Here is a 14,207-nt window from a genome sequence, read left to right on the forward strand (position 1 = left end):
CCATTCGCTCCGTCAAAGCCGCCCTCCCCGCTGCACCGATACGTCGGCGCCGCGGTTCGTCGAGGGGACGCACGGCGATCCTCTCGCTCCCACAGTACGCTCTGGTAGACTGTCGTCCTCTAGCCGCGCCACTACCTCTGGCTACATTCTTGTGGAGGCGCACGGCGGTCAGCGCCGCCACCGTTGGCGACGTTCGTGTGGAGACGCACGGCGGTCAGCTTCTCCCACGGTATGCGCATTCTAGACTGAGGCCCCGTTCATGTCGGTGTAGCGCTGAATGTTAGCTGATAGACGATGTTAATCTCACTGTTTGCCGAAGTAGTTTACTGTCAATATGCTCTGCTTAAGAAGCTTCCTTGCCCTGTTCTGCACTCAATCTGCTTAGCTGAGATGGCATGCCAAGGCCGATTAGTTGCTAAAATATCCTGCCATATATTTATTGTGACGTAGATTGCCATGGTCTAGTAGCCAATCTGTTAGGTGAAATAGCTCTACACCATTTTATACTCGATCTTTGTTGCTGCGATGGCCTTCGATAGTTTGATGGCTGTGTGCTCGGGCTCATTGACTGCTGAAACAGCCTCCCATAATTTAGCACTCAAATATGTTTGCTGAATTAGCTTTACATATATTTTGTTACTTAGATATGCTCGTCCAAATATCTTGCCATAGCTTTAGACATCGACCTAGGTATTTTTTTTCTGGACTTCACAAAAAGCATATATGTTTTTCCTGTAATATATAGTAGAAGAACTAATTTGTATGTCTAACAGATGGACGGGACTTGGATAACTTCTGCTCGAAGATTCTCCGCTGCATATGTCGAGGGGGTTGAAAACTTCATGAACTTTATCAGAGCTAAGTACGGTGGTCCGAAATCAGATGTGCTCTGCCCGTGTAGTAGTTGTATGAATTCAGTTACAAGACCCCAGTCAACTGTGCAAAATCATCTATACTTGTATGGGATGTCGGTCGCATATACTTGGTGGGTTCATCATGGTGAAGCTGTGAACGTTGATGTTATTGACTACGTGGAAGCAGCAGATCACCATCTTGATCTGCCTGATGCTCAGGTGGAAGAGGAGGAGGAGGTGGTGGTGGCAGAGCTAGTGAGTTTGACCAACATTGAAACAATGCTACGAAATGCTCGTGCATTTCGTGAACTTTCACCTGCAGAAGAAAAACGGTGGGCTCGCATGTTGGAACAATGCAACGTTGCTGTCACCCCAGGAAATAAGTTGTCAGTATTCTCAGCTATGGTCACCTTTCTTCAGGTGAATACATCTGAGCGGATGACCAACAAATCATTCGATGTGATGTTGGCTGCTTTCCGCAAATCTTTCCCAGATGCGTCTGAGCTGACACACACCTACAGTAAAATGAAGAATTTCCTTCATGCAGTTGGAATTGGATATGATATGATCCATGTTTGTAAGGATAATTGTGTTCTGTTCTGGAAGGATTATGCCAACTTAAGTGAATGCCTAAAATGCAAATCATCAAGATGGAAAGATGGCGATGATGTGAAGAGGGTTCCTCATAATGTTCTAAGACATTTTCCAATTACACCAAGATTGCAGAGGTTGTTTCATGATGCTGAAACAAGACAGGATGTACTGTGGCATTCTAGGAACCAGGAGTATAGAGATCAGAATGTAATGAGCCATCCATCTCATGGTAGTGAGTGGAAAAGCTTCAATGATAAACACAAAGAGTTTGCTGCTGACCCGAGAAACATTAGACTTGGCTTAGCTTCAGATGGATTTAACCCATTTGGCCACCAGAGCGCCACATATAGCATGTGGCCAGCGCCACATATAGCATGTGGCTAGTGCCACATATCAGATGGATTTAACACAAAGAGTTTGCTGCTGACCCGAGACCTATATAGCAGCCCACCAGCTGATTTCTTTCTGCGTGCTGTTGTAATTTGGTGCATCCATGATTATTCGGCTTTGGGCACTATGTCAGGGCGAACGACACGTGGTTACAATGCATGTGTTCACTGTGACAGGAATCCGCTATCATACGCAATACTTAGCAAGATTTGTTACATTGGACACTGTCGTTTCCTTGCCAAGGACAAGCCACATCCTAGAAAATATCGAAGACATGTGTTCAATGCAAAGCATGAAAACCGTGATGCGCCAAAGAGCCTCACTGCCGATGAGTTGCAAGTGGAATTAGAAAAGGTCAGGCATATTACACCAGGAAACCATCCTAGTAATGGTAGCGGGAAAAGGAAGCATGGCACAGTAGAAGAGAGATTATTGTTTACCCGCAGGTCCACTTTGTAGGACTTGGAGTATTGGAAATATTTGGATCTGCGGCATAATCTTGATGTGATGCACATCGAGAAAAATATATGTGACAACATTATCGGCACACTTCTTAACATTGAAGGCAAGACAAAAGATACCTTAAAATCTAGGATTGATTTGACACACCTGGGTATCAGAAAGGATTTGCATGTGCAAGATGAAGGTAAACCACAGGATATGGCACCAGCTGTGTACGTCTTGGACAAGGTAAAAAGAAAAGAATTCTGCGAGGTCCTGTCACGTGTGAGATTCCCACATGGATTTGCTTCCAACCCTGAAAGGAGAGTCAGTGCAGATGGAAACAAGGTACAAGGGTTGAAAACTCATGACTGCCACGTCCTACTTCAAAGGGTTTTACCTGTTATCCTTAGAGGATTGGGCTGCCCTGACTTATACAGAGCAGTTGCAGAGTTGGGACAATTCTTCAGGGAACTCTGTAGTAGAAATATCAGGATAGATGCTTTTGAGCATCTTAGAGACAAGATACCAACTATCCTATGCGACCTTGAGCAGATATATCCTCCATCCTTCTTTGATGTGATGGTGCATTTGGTTGTTGATCTACCTGATGAGGCACTACTTAGAGGTCCAGTACAGTATGGCTGGATGTACCCTATTGAAAGGCGGCTAGGCACTTTCAAGGGCTATGTTAGGAACAGAGCTAGACCCAAGGGTTCCATTGTAGAGGCCTACATTGCTACAGAAGCATTGACATTCTGCTCAAAATACATTGAAACAGCTGATCAGCTTAGCAAAGAGGTGGGTGAAGACAATCCCGGGCTCAATGTTTTCGGTTATTCTGTTCGAGTTACAGGGAAGAGTCGACAAGAGGACAAACCTAAAGATTTGGACAAAATGGTTTGGTATGTGTTGAATAACTGTCCTGAGATACTACCTTATATCAAGTAAGTGTAGTACTGCAGCTTATACATCGTAATCTACTAAACTTGCAGCACATTCTTATATATTTAGATGTTTGACGCGATCACTATGTTGTGCAACATGTACAAAGAGGAGTTACTGCTGCAAAATCCAAGAAACATTGACAAACTGGTTATGGCAGGATTTGCGAAATGGTTCAAGAACCATGTAAGCTTTTGAAGTGCACTGTCAGTTTTTTTAATATATTGAGTACATAAGATGATCGGCTTGTCTATTTTCTAACCATAGGTTAAGAAGATGCGGGGGGATGGGTAGGCAATTGATGATGCCCTTTACTCGCTAGCAATGGGTCCTGATACTCGGGTAAGACATTATGAATCTTGCGTTGTTGGAGATGTGCGCTACAACACCCTTGCATGAGACGAAGGCAAGAAGACACAAAATAGTGCCATCATGAGCACGGATACATATGATAAAGAGACAACTGAAATGTATGCTAACATAACAGACATTGTTTAGTTGCAGTATATCTCCAGTTTTGAGGATCATCGGTGTGTGGTTCTGTTGTGCTGTCGTTGGTATAACCTGTTTTCCAGGATAGCAAAACCCAGAGGTGATGATTATTTCAAATCCATCAATGTCAAGGCGGCGTACCAGACCAGCGAGCCTTTTATTTTGGCAAATCAAGCAACACATATATTTTTCTTGGAAGACACATTTGCACGTAGCGATGACTGGAGAGTATTGCAAAGGTTTGAGCAGAGGAATTCGTTTAATGAAGTTGCACAACAAGATGATGCTTACACTGCTCCTGATGTACAAGATAACACAGATGTTCCTAATATCTTTGAGAACCATCACGTCAATGACGCCGGCGAAAAGATTGCCTGTCGTGCTGTGGACATACAAGAGTTGATCAAGAAGAAGCCAATGTTCGAGGACGTTGAGGACGAAGAAGAAGATGACACCATGGGGAATTATGATTCAGACTGATACACATGGCGAAGATGTTGACGCTGCTGCTGCGGATGATGACTACATTGCTTTTGTCGTATTTGCCTGTCAGAAGACGTTTATTTTTCTACTATGTGAAACTGTGTTTGCTATGACAACTGAAACCTGATGAACATGTTGTTTAGTATTTTGCTGTGAGAACATCACTTGTTATGTATGCTGATTTGTGATTGGTGATTGTATGACAACTAAAACATGATGACATTGTTGTTTAGTTGTACTCATATTTGACTGTGAAACTTGAATTTGATGACATAGTTTGCTGTTGGACTGCAATTTGCTCGACGTCTTCGAATGAGAACAAAGCTGACCCGACAGGGCCTCTGCTATCTATTTATTTATATGAGCAAAAGGGGATACCCCCTAATTTTCGTTAATAGAAATCATTAGATGTTCACAACACTACGCCCAGCCTGCTACACAGCTTTCATTCATTACTAGTTTCAGCAAAGTGCTCATGTCGTAGCCACTGAATACATCACGAGTGCTACATACACTACAAATAAAGAGACAATCATCCTACAGAGCACATCGATTTTGCCCATTATCTTCACAAGCTCTTTCATCTCCTCATTGATGTCAAGGCCGTTCAGCAGCTCTTGCTTGGCCATGATCAGAGGAACTGCATCTTTAACCTTCTGCTCTGCATCTTCCTCTTCTGCCGTTCCTTCAGTTACTTGTCCAACACCCCAACCTGCTGGTATTGGGATTCCTCGGCTAACCAAATAATCAGTGTAGTTGCATTCCCCCGCATCAGCAACTTCCCAGAAATACAAATCACACAAATCTTCCCTTTTCTACACGAATCAAATTGGAAGATCATCAACCAAACTATTAAAAAATCAGCAACTGAAAGCAGCAGAACCACACTTAAACATATTATTACCCCATGATTCGGGCATTTGTAGAAGACTCGGGCAGGGTTGCGGATTGTGGTTGAGACCCGACGGATGACTCTGCGTGATTTGCAGCAGTGGCACCACACCAACGGCATCGGGTTGCGATGAGCAATCGGCTGCGGTGCGCGTGCCGGTGGGGGTGTGATGAGACCCACAGGCGATGGTACGGGTGGCGACTTGGCGCATATTTGGTTGTTGCATGCTGAAGAGCAGGTGGACGAGCAGCCAGCGGACATGGTTGCTGCGGCCAGAGCTTCTGATGCTAGGCAGAGTAAGTAGAGAAGAGGAGAAGCGAATGTTGGATATGTCAGTTTCATTACTTGCAGAGTAGCATAGCACCATATATAGTCATAGTCTAGGTTTGGATTCGAACCAGCTACAGGAGCACGTCTTTCTTTTTTCTAAAACTCGGCAACGTCTCTTTACTGGTACACTAGCTTGTTCTGTACGCCTTCCCAAGTCTTTGATTTTCTTTCCCTTTTTTGCGAGGAAGGAAGGAGGACAAAATTGAGAGTTCCCCGGACTCGAACCCAAGACCTCTCGGTTGAAAACCAAGGGTGCTAGTCACTTATGTGGTGAACATTCCCTGTGAGGAGGACGGCAGACAAACACATTTTCCTCGCAGTTTTCTTCCTATATATAAAAAAGTATGCTACTTGGTGTCCCCTTAGTCAAAAAACGATTGTGCCAACCTTGACTGTTCGATTGACATTCAACGTCTGTCGTGTTTCTTCAGTCTCTTCTTCCCCGAGCCGCCAAAGCCAAACCAGTGCCAGCGGGACCGCCTGCTCCCGCCTCCCACGACTGGCTGTGATCTTCCCCGGCTCCTGTTCATTCCCATCCAAGGACTCACCATCGTCCTCCGCGCTCGCCGCGGCGCCGCCCTCCGGTGTTGTCAACATGGTCAACAACCGAGAGGAATAAGGAGATGACTGTACATGGTGATGATGACAGTAGGGACCCAGCAGCGCGCGCAGTAATTTTGTTTTTTCGGGATGGAGAAGGGTATCAATTGGGTTGTGCGGGACCCGTGGCCCGTCTAGCCCAGGCTTTTATTTCATATGTTTAGCACATGACCAGCCCAGTTTGTTTTTTTCGTTTCTGAAAAATGGCTAGCCAGCTATTTTGTTTTTTGTAGAACAACCAACATAGGTCTACTTGCTTTTCTACGCCCTGCTGGGCCGGAAATCTTTCAAGACGAGGAGGGATGCATTTTGCCCAGAAAATGGGCTATAAGTAATAAGAAATGGGCTATAAGTAATAAAAAATGGGCTATAAGTAATAATAAATGGGCTATAAGTAATAATAAATGGGCTGTAAAATGAAAAAAAATGCAGCAAACAGGCAATTAGTTCCCAAATACTGTTTTCTTTCGGATTTTGATATTTTAAATTTCATTGTTTTTGTGCGGGTAAAATTTCATTGAATTTAAATTAAGATATATTTAGATTTAAAATTAATTTGAATCCGGCTAGAAATTTCCGGCTATATGCTGTTTGGGACAGATTTGGAGGCTGACTTGTGGGTCTACTAGGTTGACGTGTACTTTGGCTTTGTCAACTTAGTCCACAAACGATTCTAGTAGCAGTGACCGTTGGATGTTAATCCAACGGCCGTGCTGCTTCTTCAATATCTGATCCTCTTGCTCCAGCCGCCCAAACCAGCTCTGGTGGGACTGCCTGCTCCCGCCTCCCGTGGCCGGCTATGCTGCCGCACAGGCCGCACCGCCCCACCCTACTTCATTGTTGGCCAGGCCATTCCTCTACTCACCCACACCTCCTGTTATTTTTTGGTGACGGCAGCCGGACCAGTAAACCCTCGTACTCCCCACCACGTGGGCAACCATTGTCGAGTCTTCCCCGGCTTCATGTCGTTCCCTTCCTAGGCCTCGCTGTCGTCCACCGTCATGGTGCTCTCGGCGCGGCCTGGTCAACGTGGTCAACGAACGACATCCATCGGTCGTGGACTGTACGCGCAAAATAATGATTCCTCCACCTGACAGCTTGGACCCACCGGAAGGGCCTTTGTATTTCGCGAAAAAAACATTCCCCCCGCTGACATGTCGGGCCCACCAGCTATATCTTCGCACGCAAGGAAGTGCCTCCTTATTACGCACACAAAAATGAATACCCACCCTGCTAGATGGGACCCACCATAGTGGGAGGATGACTTGTGGGCCAACTAAGTTGACAAGGATGGAGGGCTTTGTCAACTTAGTCAATATGAACGATTCTAGCTCCAATGACCATACGATGTCCATCCAACGGCCATAGTGCTTCTTCAACCTCTGGTCTTCTTTCTCCAACCGCCCAAAGCAGCGTCGGTCGTGCCGCGTGCTCCTGCCTCTCGTGGCTGGCTGTGATGCCGCGGAGGCCTCACCGCCCCCTACTACTCCCACCGCTGGCCCAGGGTATCCCTCTACTCACCCACACCCCCTGTTATTCTGCGGCGACGGCAGCCTCACGCCGTAGCCGAACCAGTGAACCCTCGTACTCCTCTCCACGCGGTCTACCACTGCTACGTCTTCCCCGGCTCCGCGTCGTCCCCTTCCTAGGCCTCGCCGTCGTCCAGACCACTGCCCTGGTGCTCTCGGCGCGGCGTGGTCAACATGGTCAACGACCGACTTCCATCGGAAGAGTACTGTACGTGGAGAGGCTGACAGCTGGGTCCAGGCGGCCGCAAGGAAGTGCCTCCTTATTACGCGCAAAATAATTATTCCTCCACCTGACAGCAGGGACCCACCGGACGGGCCACCTTATTTCGCAAAAAAACGTTTCCCCCCTGACTGCTGGGACCCACCAGACGGGCCAGCGTATTTCGTGAAAAAAACGTTCCCCGCGCTGTTAGCTTGGACCCACCGGAAGTGCCTCCTTATTACGCACAAAAAAATGAATACTCCCCTTGCTAGCTGGGACCCTGAAAGTGCTAGTATCGACTAGAGGGGGGTGAATAGGCGATTTTTATGAAAGTCTTCAAAACTCGGAAGTTTTGAAGACAAACAACAGAAACAACCATCCAACGGCCGTAGTGCTTCTTCAACCTCTGGTCTTCTTGCTCCAGCTGCCCAAAGCAGCGCAGGTCGTGTCGCATGCTCCTGCCTCCTGTGGTCGGCTGTGCTGCCGCGGAGGCCTCACCGCCCCCTACTATTCCCACCGCTAGCCAGGCCCTGCGGCGATGGCAGCCTCACACCGCAGCCGAACTAGTGAACCCTCGTACTCCTCTCCGCGCGGGCTTCCACTGCCGCGTCTTCCCTGGCTCCCCGTCGTCCCCTTCCTAGGCCTCGCCGTCGTCCACCGCCCTGGTGCTCTCGGTGCAGCATGGTCAACATGGTCAAGGAACAACTTCCATCGGACGTGGACTGTACGTGGAGAGGCTGACAGCTGGGTCCACGTCCGCAGCAAGGAAGTGCCTCCTTATTACGCGGAAAATAATGATTCCTTCACCTGACAGCTAGGACCCACCGGACGGGCCACTGTATTTCACGAAAAAAACGTTTCCCCCTGACTGCTGGGACCCACCAGCTACATCTTTGCACGCAAGGAAGTGCGTCCGGGCAAAAAAACAAAACGATTCGCCCCCCTGACCTCTGGGACCCACCAGCGACACCTTCGCACGCAAGGAAGTGCGTCCGGGCAAAAAAAAGATTCGCCCCCCTGACTGCTGGGACCCACCAGCTACATCTTCACAAGCAAGGAAGTGCGTCCGGGCAAAAAACGATTCACCCCCCTGACTGCTGGGACCCACCAGCTACATCTTCGCATGCAAGAAAGTGCCTGACAGTCGGGACCCACCTGGTCGAAGCATACGTAGCATTGTCATTCTGGTCGCGAACGTGTACGTACATATATACTGGTGGATGTAGAGGCGTGCACATGTCGTAGTAGAGGGCGCACGTAGCATGTACATGTACGTACAGCGGCGAGGGTGCAAGAAAGAAAATACGGCCACGTACGTACATACGGGCAGGGTCTCTAACGCCTATCGCGCATACGTACATGGCTGGGTCGAAACAGAGAAACAACATCGTCGTCGTGTTCATGGGGAGCCAACCGGCTGGGTCGGAACGGAATGCGTGGTCGTGTTCATTAGGAGGGCTTGGACGGAACAGGCGATGGAAACGAGGCCTAGCGTACCGCACAACGGAGGAAACGGCCTTGTGTTCGATCGGCCACGTTCGAAACGAGGTCCTGTTGATCGGGAGGGGCCTGGCGTACCGCAAAACGGAGGAAACAGACCTTCTACGGTCGAAACGGGGGTCCTGTTGATCGGGAGGGGCGTGGCGTATCGCAAAACGGACGAAACGGACCTCCTACGGTCGAAACGGGGGTCCTGTTGATCGGGAGGGGTGTGGCGTACCGCAAAACGGACGAAACGGACCTCCTACGGTCGAAACGGGGGTCCTGTTCATCGGGAGGGGTGTGGCGTACCGCAAAACGGGACTCCACGAGATACTGTTCATCTCCACTATTGACCTCCTCCAGCCTCCACGGGCTACAGTCGACCTCCTCCAGCCTCCACGGGCTCATGTTCATCCAGCCTCCACCGCGCGCTACTCCACCGGCTACTATTCAACCACCCCTCCACGGGCACCCCTCCACCATCTACTGTTCATCCAGCCCTCCACACCACGGGGTCCTATTCAACCACCCCTCCACGGCCACCCCTCCACCGTCTAATGTTCATCCAGCCCTCCACAACACGGGTTCCTGTTCATCCAGAGGCAACGCCACCACTCACGTACGAGAGAAACGCGCATCGCTCCGCCCCCGACCTCCCACCGTAACCGGCAACTCCCCGAAATTTTCCTCCCCCTCGCTTCTACCACGGTTTTTTTCGTCATGGACGGCCCAAAGAATGTCATGCAGCTGCGTCTCCGACCCGCCCAGGACGAAAAGCCCATTTTCTGTCATGATTTTTTGTCATAGAAGTAGGAGCCCACCACATCTATGATGATACCGAGTTTTGTCACAATTATCGTCATAGAAGTGTCATATGTATGACAGAAAAAAAATCGTTCGGCCCAAAATGTCACGGATGTGTCTTTTTTTTGTAGTGTTCCTCTTCCACCTCTGTAGATCTCATTAGGGTTTACGCGAATTCATGGAAACTCGTTGTTGCTCTTCACTTGTACTTCGTTGTCGCATGAATTTTTTATGGAAACTTTATATTTTTCCTGTGTGGCAATAGCCATAGTCCATTTTTCCTCATCATAGCATCTCTTTTTTGGTAGAAGATCCCATCTGGACCTTAACTGTTCAAGCCCCAATATTTAGGTCTGAATATATTTTCATTTTTTGACACAAGGTAGATCCAAAACGGTGATATCAATCTGTGAAACCTATTTTTCATCACTTAGCCATTTTCCACTCATAGATCTGAGAATTAGCAATTGTGCGGGTGGTTTAACCTTTGAATCATAACCCGCCATTATACCATTAGTCCCCTCTTAAACCGCCAACTACTTATCTCTGCAGGCTGATAATGTATATCTCCGGTTTATAACTCTTTCATGCTTGAATACTTCCTGCCCCTTTAGTTTTAGCAGTTGATCATGATTTCTTAAACCGGCACCAATCTTCCTTCAGGTTTTTGTTTAACAAATGGGCAGACAATTTTACGCTTGCAACTGGGTTCCTTCCCGAGTTACGGAAGAACAGCTGAACAGGTGTGTTGCAACCAGCGCTTTAGTGAAAAAAGAAGTCATCCACTGGAGGGTCCCCGGTCCAGAGAATCCTCCTGAACCCAAGGATGGAGAGGTGATTGTATTTACTGATCATCTAGGTCGAGGGTTTAGCCCTCCCGGATCAAAATTCTTTCGTGACGTGCTTGCTAGCTTCCAAATCGGCCCTCAAGATATTGGAGTGAACTCTGTGTCCAATATTTGCAATTTTCAAGTGTTTTGCGAGGCTTATCTGCAAGAAGAACCTACTGTTGAGTTATTCAGAGACTTCTTTTACTTAAACCACCATACTGGATTTATGGATGGGCCCAATACTGAACTTGGCGGAGTTTCAATTCAGAAAAGGAAAGATGTCAGCTTCCCTCACGCCAAGCATCATAGCCACCCCAAAGACTGGAATCAGACTTGGTTTTATTGTCAAAACACAGCTCTAGCTGACGAAAATCCTCTGTCGGGTTATCGTGCTCACCGGCTTGCCAACACACATCCGTTTCCCCAACGTCTTACTGCAAAGGAACGAGCTAAGTATGCACCATAGCTGTCAAAGCTTCGAGCCTTTATGGCAAATGGTTTAACTGGCGTCGACTTTGTCCTTTGTTGGGTCCCTTGGAGTATCTTGCCTTTAAGCCGTCGCCTCGGTTTAATGTGCGAGTACACAGGGAATGTCAAAGACCCTCAGCGGCACATTGATATTCAGCTAACTGACGAGGAGATTACTGACTCTGTCAAGAAGATGCTGGATGAACCGGTATCTGAGTGCAGCAAGACAGGGCTTAGTCCTTGCTGTGTTTCCAATAACCCGCGAGCTGTAAGAATTGCATCATTCTTGTCTTTAATCTGACCCCTCTTAAATATTTCTTTATAACTTGTTGTCCATCTTTGCAGGGTAATGATCCATTCTGGAAGAGGAAGCCGCGGGATAAACCGGCGAAGCCGTAGGATAAACTGGCGAAAACACCTCGCACTAAGACCAAAGTTACAAAAAAACCTGCGACAAAGAAAACTGTCGAATCCCCTGACCTGCCCAATGATGAAGAGCTTGATGATCCCGAGTCAGAGGTAGAACTTGATTCTATTGGTTATTTTTTCATACACCTCATTGACAATGATCATTATCGGGATGATGCGGAAGCTAGCCGTGCTGGTGACGTAGAGGTAATTATTCTTTCTTCCAACTCAGATCCTGTGCCAACAATAAAAACCCGTCAAGCAGTCCGGAAAGTAAGATTTTCACACCCTCTAGCTTATTCAGATCTGCACTTTCTTTTGAAGACACAGCAGCATGAAGCTCGCCGCACAACCCGGCATAGCGGCCAAGTGGTTACTTCCTCCGGTTTACCGAATAGTACTCCGGTTCGTAAATGCCGCCAAGAGGTCTCTTGTACTTCTGATACACCTTGTCCCAGGGTGGGTTATTTCTGATATCCTCTTAATCCATCTAACTCGAATTACCAGGGGACCTCCCATTCATCTTCTGGCGAATCAACAGGGACGAAGCTTCCAACCCTTAAAACGGTTCCTAGGTGAGCAGATTTTACTAACCCGTCATACCTTTATATATTTTTTATCCTTACACTATTCTGATGCATACTTATTATTTTCCAGGGCCAAAGCCAGGGCCAGCAAGAAGGCCAAAGTAAACAAAACGGCTGAAGACCCCCTTCGGGATGAAACAGAAAAGACTCCTGAACCATCACACCCAAATGTTGACAATATTCTTGATGGCCCATCGTTGCCGTATCAAGCAACTGAAGCTGAGCACATGTATATTGATCCGTCAGCACACGTTGATGACCCGCCAAGCCTGGCTAAAGGTACTGATGATGATGTTGTCATTACTGGCATTGGCTACACCTCCCCTGGAAACTCCATAGCCTTGTCCAAACACAGTGCCAAAGAGGAAAAAGCTGGTGTTGATAAGGGAAAGTGGAAGGCAGACTTGGACAGCTACGCTCACCTTAGCGCCCAAGACATTCATTCTGGGATTTTGAACTGTCTGTACACAAACCGTGACTACGAAGCCAGTTTAGTGAACATGATGAAGGAGCGATATGAAGTAAATCCCATTGAACTCTTCATAAGTATTCCTTCCTTCTGATCTATTTATAATATCAACTCTAGTAGCCCCCAAGGGCCGGTTTGGCAATACCTATTCAAACTGGGACTTCGTAAAATAATGATTCCTCAATTTTGCCTGTGTAGCCCTCTAGGGCTGGTTTATCTCTTCAAGATGAACCGGGACTTCATAGAATAATAATTTAATTTCACCTGTGTAGCCCTCAAGGGCCGGTTTATCTCTTCAAGATGAGCTGGGACTTCATGTTGTAAGGCTCACACTTCTTGTTGAATACCTTTGGAAACCGGTTTATCGTCAAAGAAAAAATCCACAACTTTATACTTGAGCAAATAGGCATTAGCCCCCAAGTACCAAGATTAATACTTGTATTGAGCTTTGGGACTTTGCCATATTGTTGATAAGAAGTGATAGGCATTAGCCCCCAAGTGCCAAGTGTATAACTTGTTATGTGCTTGGGACTTATGATTTTTTCTGTCAACTCATAAAATACCTCTTGCAGGCTGAGTTGGACAAAAAAGAATCCCAAATCACCGACCTTGAGGAGAATATCAAGACCCAGCAAGTAGAAACTTCCAAGGTGAAAGAAGAGCTGACTAGCGCTTTAGCGGCCATGGAACAACTCAAGGAAGACTTCAACGGTGAGCGTCTAGGCTGGGATGTAGAAAAAAAAACTTTGCTGAAGAAAGCTGAAGATGTTGACATGACCCTTAAACCGGTGGCGAAAGAGTTAACCAGCTTGAAACAAGAAATAAATGCTATGAGTGCTGCTGTCTTTGGTAAGCAACTTCTTCACGACCTTCGAAATTTCATTATTCCATAAATCACCGGTTTACCGATGTCTGTGATGATGCAGGATCTTGCATTACGCATCTGGGCTCCGATATGCAGAAGAAGTTGAAGGCTGCATATACACTGATAGAGCAACTATATACCGGTGCACAACGGATTATCTGCATAGCTTCTTACAATAAACCGCCCCCAACTTTGATCAAGGAAACTTGAGAGAGGTTGTCGATGATGCCCGCCCGGCTTGAAGAGATAAAACGATCAGCTGCAAGGCCGGCGCTCTTACCGCACTGACCCGTGCTAAAGCGTGGATATCTGATCTTGATCCGGCTGACATAGGGAATGGCTATCCAAGCATCAAGGAGGGTGGATCAGCATTTGATAATGAAGATCTTCAGGCTTTGACGAGGGAGATGCGCCCGTTGGCTAGTAAGTTGACTGAAGAGAGCGATCTTTTGTTTCATCAGTCGATTTATGATGCCCACAACAAGAGGGTCAATACGCCGAACTACGAAGCTCCCACTCTTATCACGCCAATTCGTAAGCAT

The sequence above is a fragment of the Triticum dicoccoides genome, chromosome 6B (assembly GCF_002162155.2).
Source record: "Triticum dicoccoides isolate Atlit2015 ecotype Zavitan chromosome 6B, WEW_v2.0, whole genome shotgun sequence".
NCBI classification, from domain to species: domain Eukaryota; kingdom Viridiplantae; phylum Streptophyta; class Magnoliopsida; order Poales; family Poaceae; genus Triticum; species Triticum dicoccoides.